This window comes from Caloenas nicobarica, chromosome 1 (assembly GCF_036013445.1).
Source record: "Caloenas nicobarica isolate bCalNic1 chromosome 1, bCalNic1.hap1, whole genome shotgun sequence".
Lineage (NCBI taxonomy): Eukaryota > Metazoa > Chordata > Aves > Columbiformes > Columbidae > Caloenas > Caloenas nicobarica.
Genome location: NC_088245.1, coordinates 148,355,921 through 148,368,426, shown reverse-complemented (window position 1 = coordinate 148,368,426; position 12,506 = coordinate 148,355,921). Strand labels below are relative to the sequence as shown.

At 40.6% G+C, this 12,506-nt stretch overlaps 1 long non-coding RNA gene across 2 annotated transcripts; it reads left to right on the top strand.

Moving 5' to 3' along the window:
- Positions 1–40: 40 nt before the first annotated feature.
- LOC136003090 (uncharacterized) lies at positions 41–11,782 on the top strand. 2 transcript variants are annotated; one of them, XR_010608028.1, is made up of 3 exons: positions 41–213; positions 9,955–10,057; positions 10,919–11,782. It is a non-coding gene; the product is annotated as an uncharacterized LOC136003090 (long non-coding RNA). The 2 variants fall into 2 exon arrangements; XR_010608027.1 differs by lacking the exon at positions 41–213 and adding an exon at positions 1,109–1,192.
- The last annotated feature ends 724 nt before the right edge of the window (positions 11,783–12,506 follow it).

The window sequence follows — 12,506 nt, the reverse complement described above, 5'->3', positions numbered from 1 at the left end:
CCCGCCGCAGCCGGCTGCCCCCACGCCCCCGGGCCGGGCGACCGCCGTCGGACGCCACGGGAGCGGCCGGGCGGGGGCCGGATCCCAGCCGCTGGGGCTGGGTGCGGAGCTGCTTGGCGGCGCCGTGCGGTGCGGCGCAGTACCGGGGTGGTCAGGCACCCAAGCACCAATTCCTGCCTCCCAGTCCCCGCGGGAGTGAACGGGCTTGCAAAGGTATAGACGAAGCCGGGGTGGGTTGCGTTAGCCCTAAAGTGGTTTAAAAGAGACCTGTATGCGGTCGTATAAACGCACATGCATATATATGTATTTATACGAACTAATTTAGAGACTTGGCACGCTCTATAAACATGTATGGGTATATACACGCCTACATATACATAAACATTACATTACTAGAAGTAATTCAGATATATGTATATAGAAAATACATATGTCTGTATACGTATATACGCAAGTCCAAATGTGTATATCGATATATACATGTGAATGTGCATATGTAGGCATATATCTTTTAATAAGTTCTATGTATGTATATATACGTGTGTATGTGTGTATGTATGTGTACATATGTATGTTCCTATTACCAAATACAGGCAAGGTGCTTCTACCAACTGTACAAAAGCCAATATTCTGTTTCTTCTAATCAAGAGTTAAATTACGTTAATTTAGAGAGTTAAAAGAATTAATCTGTATATATATATAGGTTAATATATATGTATATACATGTTATAATATATATATCATATTATACAACATATGCTATAAAAATACATATAGTATATAGTATTTTACATAGCATATTTAATATAAATATTTAAAAATTTTAAAATATTAATATCTATATTATCTATATGTTACCCCATCAAATATGTAATAGGCACAGTTCTGTTCCTATTAATTAAGAGATTTACATTCAGTTGATTCAGACAGTTAAAAGAACACACTATGAACATATATTAGTGTTCATGCATACATTCCCATATATCCACACATTCCACATATATATAAATATATAATTAATAACATGTGTGTTTGTGTGAGTGTATGTTGCTGATATTGAGCATATGACTGGCAAAATCCTGCTCCTGAAGGCACTGCGATCCGATTCCGTCAGATACTGCTGAACACCGGCTTTCTGTATTTCCTGACAGAATGGAGTCTCAGCCATGATTTGTTCATGACTTCACCACTTGTGAGTAAGACAGTATGCCAAAGCTCAAACTCATAAAATCTTTATAGCATGCCGTTCGCCATGCCTTTCTAGCAAAGCATGTCTTTCCTGACTTCAGATTAAACTAAAGCAGGTAGTAAGAGGTCTTCTTTTTTCCCCAAATGGCAAAAAGGAACCAGTTGCTACCGTTTCTGTAGGAAGTTAAAGGTTAGAATCAATTAGCCGAGTATTCGTATTTGTCATTTACTCCCACAAGCTGATAATAGGGCACTAAGCCTATGGTTTTAGTGATAAATTTAAAACCATGACACTAGCAAAAGTTTTTTCATTCTTTTATCTAAAATTCAGCCAGAAGAACTGTCTTGAATACCTAACCAGTGTGTACACCATCTAACCCTCTATCTTCATAGCATATCTTCATAGGTCCTTTTATTTGTTATATAAGATTCTCTAAAATAAGACGAACAGCTAAATATTGCCAGTTCTGAGGACATTTCCTTTATAGGGAAAAAAATACAAAAAGAAATTGTTCCGTCACTCTTGAATCTCCTGGTCCCTGTCAAAAGGTGATCCATAAGAAGAGAACTCTAACCCTCAGGTGAGGGTGAAAGAGATAGTGTTATCTCTCACATGGGAATCAGCCTGTAAATCATCAATTTGATTCCGTCTAAAATCAAAAGACCTGTAGTTATACTTGCATGTCTCATTTTATGACCTTTTCTGCAGGTGAAGAAAGCCTTTCTGAAATATACAGTTATGAAACTGTCCATACCTGCACTCCTAAGAGCAATGTTACAAATTCTCCCTCATTACCTGACCTGTGCCTCCAAGGCATTCCATGGGACTGAGAATTGTCTTCAATAATGTCAATGAAAAAGCATTTGGAAGAGGCAGCTGGCCAAGGCTATTGCAAGTATAGTTTATATACTTTCTGATTGTCTTTTTTCTCTAATATCACCTCATAATCCCCCTTTATGTTGGGGTTCATATCCTCATTCAATAGTCACAGCAGAAACATGCTGTAGAACAAGGAACCAGACCGCCGTACTATAGCCCCATGGCTGTTTGGAAATTGTGAACAGCTGGCTGAGGATTTTCAGTTTGCCATAGGAGAGGAAAGAAGACTTTGGGTGGGAAGGTGTGGAGGCATGAGAAGGTCAAGGAAGGTCCCTTCTCATGGAAAACGTGCTTCATTGCTGCCCTTTTCATTACAGGCAGTGAGGGATGACACAGACTGGCTGCTGTGGACTGGCAGAGACAGAGCGATGCTTTGGCACCCAGGTCATGCCTTTACAGCCACGAAGTTTCTCCCAGACACACGAATATGGACCCTTCCTTGGGGCACCATCCACATATTTGCCATTATTTGTCCTCTTACTTTCCTCCTCTCCAAAAGTGAAAGGGCACACATGACAGAAATCCTTCTAGCTTAGACACTGCTGGGGTCTGGTTACTAGAGTTTTTTGGTGGGTTTTGGTTGGTTTGGTTTTCTTTCTTTATTTTGTATTGTTTTGGTTTTCAATAATATTATGAAAATGAGAAGTAAATAGGAAAAGGAAAAAAAAAAAAAAAAGAGGAAAATATATCATTAATCCTGAGCCTGGTGGTTTACATGCCAAAAATAAAAAGGGAAATAATACATTGACAGACCCCCCAAAAAACTGGGAAAGCAAAGAGTCGAGATTAGTTACTTGAGTTGATAATGTCTATTGTTACATCAAAATAATCTATTTTATGTATGGAGTGTATAGATGAGAATATCCAACATTTGAATAGGAATTGCCTTTACGCGATAGCATGATACAGCAGGGAAATGCACCATATTTGACTTTGGAGCTTGTTGAAGTAGATTCAGTGAAGCTCAGTACAGCGTAAGGTGCTGAAGGTCTTGTGGAGTTTCAGTATTTGCAGCACGTGCTGCTTTTCATTGCCACCAGCCCTGTGCAGCTGGTCACACAGATGCTGAAGGGTTTCACCACCAGTGGGAGGTCTTTAAATCCAGGCAGAGCTTTGCCTGGGACAGCAGAGTGGCATATGATATTCCTATTATCTCTGCTTCACCCAGGCTATATGAAACAGCAGCAATAGCTTCACTCCTCTCCACCATTGCTCACCTTGTGCCCATCCCTGCTCGTATCTGCACAATAAGCAGCTCCTCCTGAGGGCATGGCCAGGGATATCACCATTTGGAGAAGAATAGTCCTGAGTTTCAAAGCTGCCCAGGGAAGGGAAGGAGGGGGGTCTTCTCAGCCAGGGAGGGTGATAGAGGAGACGTGAAGGTGTGTCCCTGGCGCCACGGTGTCTCGTCATGGCTCTGCCCCTGACAGCTCAATGCATCTGCTCCCACTTCAGAACAATTTTCTGTCGGGTCGCTCCGCACCATTTCAATGATAGCACAAACAGAAAGCACGTACGCCGCACTTGCCTGGTTGCAACTGATCCATAGAGGACTCTCCTGCAATGCCCCCACCGCTGCCTCGCTGCCCACGCTGTGCTGTGCCATCTGCAGCCGGGCGTACTTTCATCTCTGTAATTCTGCTCACAGGCATTGTCTGTTTTCCCAGATACAGTGCTAACAGCATTTCACGTGACAGAGTGCATGCTATTTTATACATCCAGATGATAACTCAGATAATTCAGTTTGTTTACCTTTTAAATCCATTTATTGACTACTACTGGAAATTACTACCAGACCAAGGAGCTGTTCAGGCTGCCCACGGTGTGACGTTTGGGAAAGGCTTTTGTAGGCACATCATGCAGGTTCGCTATAGGTGGTTCATACAGGTGTTATGACAGTTTAGTTTTACTTTTGCCGTAGTAGGCATTGGGACTTTTTCATTGTAGGCATGGCTCTGAGTTACAGGGTTGTAAATCATCTGTTAATATTAATCCAGCTTTACCTATATAACAGGAAAAGGTCTATCATTACTGCTATTATCAAAACTCTGCTTTCACAATTAAAAAAAAAAATAATGATTTGAACAAATGAGAATGTTCACTGTATTATAAATGTAGCTCCATTTTCAGGTGTTCCCTGAAACTCATGAGGTCATATTTTCATACTTAATTTTCTGACCTCTCTTTGATATCAAAGAAGCCTTTCTGGAAAATGTTATTGTGACTACTTCAATAACTGGATCTCCTATGAGCTATGTTATAGGTGTTCTTTAGCAAATATGATCAAACAATCAAAACAGTTGGGGGAAAAAATCACAAATATTTTCGTTGCTATTTTGGTTTGACAGATATTTTCAGAAGATTTTAAAAAATATTATATTCTACTGCTGTTATTTTATTTTGATGCAAATTAAATCTGTGTAGAGGAGCTTTTGGGTTGCATACTTTTTAAATTTTCTCTTACACAGTCCACATAGAAGTATTGTAAAAATTCGTGTTCCCAGTTCAGAAGAAAAGTAGAAATTTCACCCTTCTTCCTAGCCACTTCTCTAAAACAGAAAAAGGTTTTCTCCAATTTTTCCCCAAAGTATAGAAAAGGAGACACAAAACCAGACCAACTTGCTGAAATACATCAGTGTGTTACTATTTTTTTTTTTTAATTTGACTATTTCCATTAGAACAAAGAAGGAAGTTTGACACCTGCAGCTCCATGGGAATCAGAGTAATGCGGGAAAAACTTGTGCCCGTGGTACATGCAACGAGGATGTTCAAAGAATTAAGAGAGAACAGACAGCAAAGAGGTGACATAGACCTCTTTTACTTATTCAGAAATAGCTTCAGTAGAGATTTAAGGATTGTAAAATACAAACATGCTTGACTGAGAGTTCTTTTCTTTGGCAGGGGAGCTGGGTGCTCACCTGTGTGCATTATGCTAGCAAACATTTCTCAAAATCTCTCTTCCATTAAAGGCTGGATCCTTTTTATGAGGGCTATGTCATCAGGGCTTTGACGACGTAACTCTGTTTCTAAATCCATTCATTAGTGAAAGAATATCTCAACTATCGAGTGATTTATTACGTAAAATCAATAGTCCATTGAGGATGTGTTTTTCCACAGCCTTTTCCAGGGCTGCTTAGCAACCGTCCCCATAAACCAGAGGCATTATACCTTCCTAATATGGGCACTTTAATGGCAGCAATTTACTTGCGCAGGTCTGAACTTTGATAAGCCATTTTAAGGCCCTTACGACGTTAACTGCTGTGTCTGCACAACTCAGTTTTTAAATCGGAAAGGGATGAGAAAGGGCACAGGTACTGGCAGCCACCTAATTTTCCAGAACTCGAGGAATGGCAAGAGCAGAAGGCCACACGACTACAGGCACGAAGCATGAAGGAAGGAGAAGAACTATTTTTTTAAACTTCAAAAGCAGCCCCGTGAACGAATCAGCAGCTGAGCATGAGGTTGTGGTGCAAAGTGGAGATGACCAGTGCTGAATTCAGAGTGATGAACTCTGCTTTTATGGGGTCCCCTGAGGGCTCACGCAGGAAGGAGCTGCCGCGCCTCAGCACCGGGTGCAGTTATTGCAAAGTGAAGCCCTGAGGGAGCGACGTGCTGGTGCTTCTGAGGATTATGGGCAACCACGTCCCCAGAGCCAGAGCTAATCTGGGTATCAGAGTAATTGCACCCCTGTGAACGCCCTCCCAGAGACTTCTCCTAAGGCCTTCCCCAGCCACTGGTGTGTACACAGGCACTTCTGCTCACCATGAGTAAGCATCTCTAGCACGTCCAGCCAGGAAGCTCTCGGGGAGCATTTTATGCCTCATACCAAATAACAGAGAGGTTTTTGCAGTGCTGCAGGGCATCAGCATTAAATATCATTCTCAAGACCAAAAAGGGACCTGCTTTCAGCCACTGCAGGAGGGCTAAGTGATGTTTCTGGCTCCAGAGAGACATTTAAAACCCAAGAATGGTAATAACCCATGAAGTTAATTTTTGCCATTACTTGAAAGTAAAGTGCACTTCTTCTGTTCATAAGACAGGCAAAATCGAGAGGAGCTGCCCAGAGGCGGCTTGTGCTGTTTTTCCTTTCTTTCATTACTTTTGTCCTGGGTGATCTGGGCATTCAATGGAAAATGACATTGTTGAGCACATTTGCTGGAAACTCAGAACCGGAGATGACAGACTGGTCTCCATCTCTCAAGGATTAGAGCAATCTAATTGTTTAATAGCTAAGCAACACGTTTAATGTTTAAACTGTAAATTCCCTCTTTAGCTCATTCTGCACCAGCACATTTAGTCGTTGGACGATTTCTGAGGCTGTGTCCCCACTCTGGCTGTCAAAACTAGCCACTGTTCTCTAAGACTAGCACCTGTCACTGCCATGAATACAGAAATACTTATTTCAATGTTTAACTTGTTGGGGAAAATAGTTAATGACTAAAAGAATGCCTCCAGTTTCAGCCTTACTATGGCATCATAACAGACAACAAGAATTTTCCTTTTAAAGCAGAGTTTGGTAGGTTTATAAACATGTTTTTAATTGCTCTCCCATGAGTTCAAGTGTTGGAGTTGGTGACTGAAGTGATTCCTTTAGTGCTATAGCCTATATTTACAACTCTGGCAATCTTAAAAGCATAGAGGCGTAACCTTTGTTTGCAAAGGGCAAGGTAAAGGCTGATCCCGCCATAGAGTCCTGGGAGGCCTTCTGCTAAGCTACATTTCTTACTTGTGCTTTTTCAGTAGATTAATGGCACGACTGTGTTGAACAAGTGTTGCTTTCAAATATGCTGACGGGTTGGATTTTCTTCCTGAAGAAAATTTCATTTTAAAATAAACGTTACAATGTTTTTCAAGCAGTTCTGAAGCAAGCAAAAAATGTGTCCAGGCTGTGCTGCCACCTTATTCTCAGACTCTCCTCTGGCCCAGGACCGTTTTTTCTCTGTGTTTGCACTCAGCTCATAAACAGAACCAAAGCTTACTTTCCCCTTTACCAACACAAGCTGATTGGTATAGGCATAGCAGGTTAGATTAAGGCCCTTGATAGGGCTTTTCTAAGAAGAGTCAGATCTTCAGGAGGAGTCTGTGGGGTGCCTCACAGAGCATCATCCTATAGTCGGTGATTCAGGTCAGTTTATAACCAGCGGCTGGAATTGCTATGTGTATGAGGGAAGTATAGGGGGCCGTTCACCCCATGGCCCCTTTCTCACCTGCCCCTTTGTTTCTGACACCCTCTTGTCTCTCCCCTTTACACCCAGAACCCACCTGCAAAGTAGGAATACACATACACTGTGCTTGCCCAGTCAGACCTGACCAGCACTGATCATCACTGAGACAAGTTGAACCATCCTTTAGCAATGGATGTAAAAACTACCTTGAGCCCTCCACAATCCTCAGAGCTGACCCTTTGTCTTGGGTGATGCTATCTGTATCCCACTGAAGCCAGGGAAGCACTCCTGACAGCTGAAGAAGAAGCAGCCCCAATACAAAAGAAGGAATTTTGCAGCTTGATTTGCACTAAAAGGTAGTTTGTAAATTGCTGCAGTGGTCAGCCAAAGAATTAACTGCTTGTATACTAATACTGTGTATGCAGGGGTTAAATAGTGTGCATAGGTTATCTAGAAAAAGAAGAAACCTAGAGTAGGTGATATTTTCTATACACTATATATAACTTTATGTTAGGGTTCAGAAATACATGCTTCAGGAGTTGATGAACTCTTGCTTCTTTTCAGCGGCTTGAGTTTATGCTTTGCTTATCTCACCCCAATTTTCCTTATTTCTTATTTCTCTTTATCCAGCCTACTCACTGAAATGAATTAGCCATTGCTCACATATCTTATGTCACCATATTTTTATTGCAGGAAATTAATAAACCCTTGCAGAGTCTTTAACTGTTGATCTCAGCTGCTTGGCTTTACAAACAAAAGACGGTGTGAACATTGGTTTTCCACTTGACTTGGTGGGAGTTTCGCTTTAAATTTTACATAGAACGTTATCTATAGCTTGTTTCTAATAAAAAGTAGTCCATTGTTGTTCCAAAGGCATGGGTAGAAATAAACCTTCCTCACCTCTTCACATAATCCTGTCCTTGGGAAAGTTAGCACAGAACCATCAGGTAAGAAATGAAAAACATTCATTCATTCAAGAAGAAATATCATGGGAAAGTCCACCCTCCACATTTCTGCAAAAATATAAAGCGTGTTTGGGAGAATACAGTCAGTGAGGCTGTGAGTGTTAAAAGAAAACCTTTGAAGTTCCCTGTAGGCACCATAGAGTCAAAAGGACTATGGCTGTTAAACTCTGTCTCTCTGCTCTGGAGAATAAAGGGCACGGTATTCAGCTGCACCCAAACCCCTCCCTAACCTTCAGCCTGGTTTTAGCACTTCCTAAAGGGAACAGAATCAGTACATGGAGTTAACAGAGCTTCAGCCTAAAATATTCGATGTTGCAGTGGTTAGAGCAAGTGGCAGAGAAGCATCAAAATCCTTCGTGTTCTAGAAAGAGCTTTCTCTTGATCTCAGAGATTACATGGTTGAACCTCATGCCTCATTTAACTTTCCAAAATAGTGTAAAGAAAAATGTGCAATATTTTCATTATCAGAGACTTCCAAATAAAAATATTAAAAGTGCTAGGTAGAATTACTGATATTATAAAACTTTTCAAAGAATTTTAATGGCATTTTAAGTTGGGGAGATGGATACAAGAGCTTTCAGGAATGGAAAATGTGGACACTTCTTTGGAAAGCTTCCAGATGAGTGGAAACTTTTGTTAACAAACTAATGGTTGCTGGCTGCTATAAAACAAACTAAACCCATTGATGTCATAAGGAAGATAGTGAAATAACTTCAGTTAGCTTTAACAGCATTTGATAGACTTTTAAAATGCAAGATATCTGTAACTTATACCACTAGAAAAATCTGATCAACCTTTTCAGTGGTCACAATCATTTGGTGAGCACCAGTACCACTCTGACTCCCATACCCTCTGTATCTACCTATATTTTGGGTTTGATTATACTGCAACACTAATAATTCAGTAGAGAACAAATTTACTCCTTCTGTATGGTCTAACAGCCAACACCTTTTCCTTTCATATTTAGATATAGATATTTAATATCCATATCTATATGTCTACACACAAACACACATATATATGTGTATCATTTTATTTGTATATCCTCTGTGTAATTAGCTCTAATCGACAGTCCTACATTTTAAATTGTTTCTCCCTTTCTTCACAAATGCAGATATTGCAACTGGAATATATTTATGTATTTTTAAATAATTTCAGCTAGGCATAGATACTTAAATGTTAGGGCTTCCAACTTAATCCCAAGCATTTACAAGTTATAAAAAAAGCAGTCAAATTTGTTCCCTCAGTTATATATGGGGATCAAAATGTGAGCATACTTTTTAATCAGAGAAAAGACTGCATGGGGAAAAACAAAACAAAACAACCCCGAACAACAACAAACTCAAGAAAACCATTTTAACGAGTATAGCAGGAAACTGCAGAGGAATGGTAAAGTGCCTTCCGACGCCTACAACAAGCAATCTATTCATACAAGCCATGTCAGGATAGTATTACTTTATTGAGAAGATTATGTTCATTTCTTTGTATTTTAACTTGTGTCTGATTGCTTTCTTGTGCAACAGTCTTTCTTGGAATGTTACATCATGGAAAAAAAAAAAGGTGAAGCAATTATGTTTATAGTCATTAAATACTGGTATTTTTTTTAACTCCTCCTTTGTGACATTCTGTCTATACTTCCTGAGGAAGGAACGTACTGCCAAAAAAATGGAATTAGCAAAATTTCTAACAGAATTGGCAAAAGAAGTTATTTTCTCTTGATACACAGAGAGAAATAAATCCCGTTTTCCATTTGCAGGTACCTTGCAAAATGCCAGGAAAATAACAATGCCAGGCCTGAGGAGAGCAACAGAGCCTGCATATCTGTCCTGTGCAATCAACCTCTGCTTTCTTGTGGTGAGGTAACTTTGTCACATAAGCAGTTTGGTTCCCATCTCCGCTAGATGAGCATGTTGGTGCCAGTCCTGTAATGGCAGCAAAAACCATCCCACAGTGTTTGAAATAAAACAGAGCAGCTAGTTATCTGAAAAACCTCAGAGAGGAAAGAGGAGTCAGTCTGATCTGTATTTTCTTTTGTAGAAGTCAAAAGTCTAAAAACGTGAAGCTACATGAAGTCCAGCAATGGGAGACTAACAAATGTTTGGTCCTACATGTAGTCCCAGGCTGGCTCAGGACAGTACACATACGGGCAGATATGTCCTTAGGGCAAAACAGCTGGGCTTCTTAGATGAACATGGGCACAGGGCTTATGATACAGATGTTGATGAAGCTATTCTGGTTCTGGAAATTGATTTTTTAGAGCTAATGCAAGTATCTGCTTTTAACAACTCATCACAAGTTCAGGCCTAGCATCCAATAAGATGTGTACAGATACTGCTTATAGAAAGACCAAAATCTATTAAAACCCCTTCAACCCATCAGTAAATGGTAGTCTTAATTTTATTTTTGGTGTGGCTCATCTGTCCTTTAGCAATGGCATCTGTGTCCCAGCTTGTCACCCTGGGCTTTATTTAGGGCTCCTGGAAAGCAGCAGGCACTTCAAAAGGGCCCATCAATCACTGCCTGTAGATGCCGACTCTTACAGCGGAGCACGCAAGGAGCCCAGGGCTGACAGGCTGGGACACATGTCTGAAGCCAGATGTGGTGGATTCCAACCCCTCATTTGTCCTTCTGCTGCTACTGAAGTCACAGGCCAAGCTGAATAAGGTGCCTTCTATCTCACTGTTCACCGCATGTATCTCTTTTCACAACTTTTCTTACAGTGCTGAGACGGAATATGAGTTTTGGCCGTTGTTAAGAGAATTGCAGCTGTGTGCATTGTCCAGGTCATCTCCAAGTGACTACCTACAAGAGGGGAAAGAAGCCATGGATGAAGGGTTGGCCTAGATGACCTCCAGGGATCCATTCTCAACCATTTTGTGATACTGTGATGAGAAGGGATTTTACCTATCAACTTTGCAGTGGTTGGTATTCTGGGAGCTTCTGAAGAGGCCTTCTCTCCTTGGGTTGAGCCTCAGGTTTGTCCCACCTGCAGCACACTAAAACAAGATTAACAGAGAGATGCAGATTGCCAAAATCACAATGGTTAAAAGAATGGCAGCTTCGGATGCAGTTTTTGGAAACAGGCATAATTGTTAGGGTTCAGAGCTGGCACTGAGCAGAGAAGTTGGCTTCTAACTCAGGAGGTCACTCAAACTCTGGGCTTGGGCCGTCCAGTTTACCCTGAGAAATCATGCCCAAATGCCTCTGTGTGAGGCCAAAACCAGCAAGTATGTAATTCTCCCCACTGTAAGAAATCAAGCAATTGACCCAACCAGCAATTATTGCAGAATCCAGATAATCTCCACATACACAGAGGAGGAGAATTTTGGGGCTCTTTGAAAGAGGAAATCCTGCCTTATTGAACTCAGTTGCAAAAAATCCAAATCCAAATGTGATTTCACCCTATATTGTACTCTTGTCAGTGTGGAGATTTTTGGTTATAGATAAGGATCAGCCAGAGTTTATTGCAAAGTTTATTTTGTAGTAAGTCTGTAGCAGCAATTAAAGTTCCAAAACAGTTTTCACATACTAGTAATTTAAAGAAAAGTACATCTCTGAAGATGTAATTTTCCATTTTTAATCTCCATCCAAAGATATTCTTTAACTTTGAGCAAATTCCTGTCAAACAGTTATAATTGTATGAAAAAAGATACTTTTCCAGATTAAAAAAAAAAAAAAAAAGATAACTACTGACTTTTTCCTTTCTCTTCTGTAAGATAAGCCAAAAGAGCTGACCTCTGAAGACTGGCACATAAATAAGCACTCAGGAACTTGTTCATAAATGCACTGTGAGATTAAATGGGAAAAGAACTAAATTATAAAGCTTGAATGCTGAGTAATAAAAATGCAGAGTAGAAAAATGGCAATAAGATATTTTGTTTCCTTTTGAGTCACAACCTGCTTCCTAAACCATACCTGAAAGCTAGTATATGTGGACCTGGGGCTCAGCTTTAGCACAGGTATCAGAGTATGGATGATTTCAGCCTTCAGTGCAAAAGTCGTAGCTATATACAATATTACAAATGTTCATTCTAGAATTGTGTCAAGCAACCTAAAAAAATAATGTTCTGTCACTAGGTAAGCTTGGGAGAAAAAAAATTTTCTTTACATAGAATCATAGAATAGTCTGGGTTGGAAGGGACTTTCAAAGGTCATCTAGTCCAACTCCCCTGCAATGAGCAGGGACATCTGCAACTAGATCAGGTTGCTCAGAGCCCCATCCAGCCTGGCCTGGAATTTCTCCAGGGATGGAGCATCTACCACCTCTCTGGGCAACCTGGGCCAGTGTTTCACCACCCTCATTGTAAA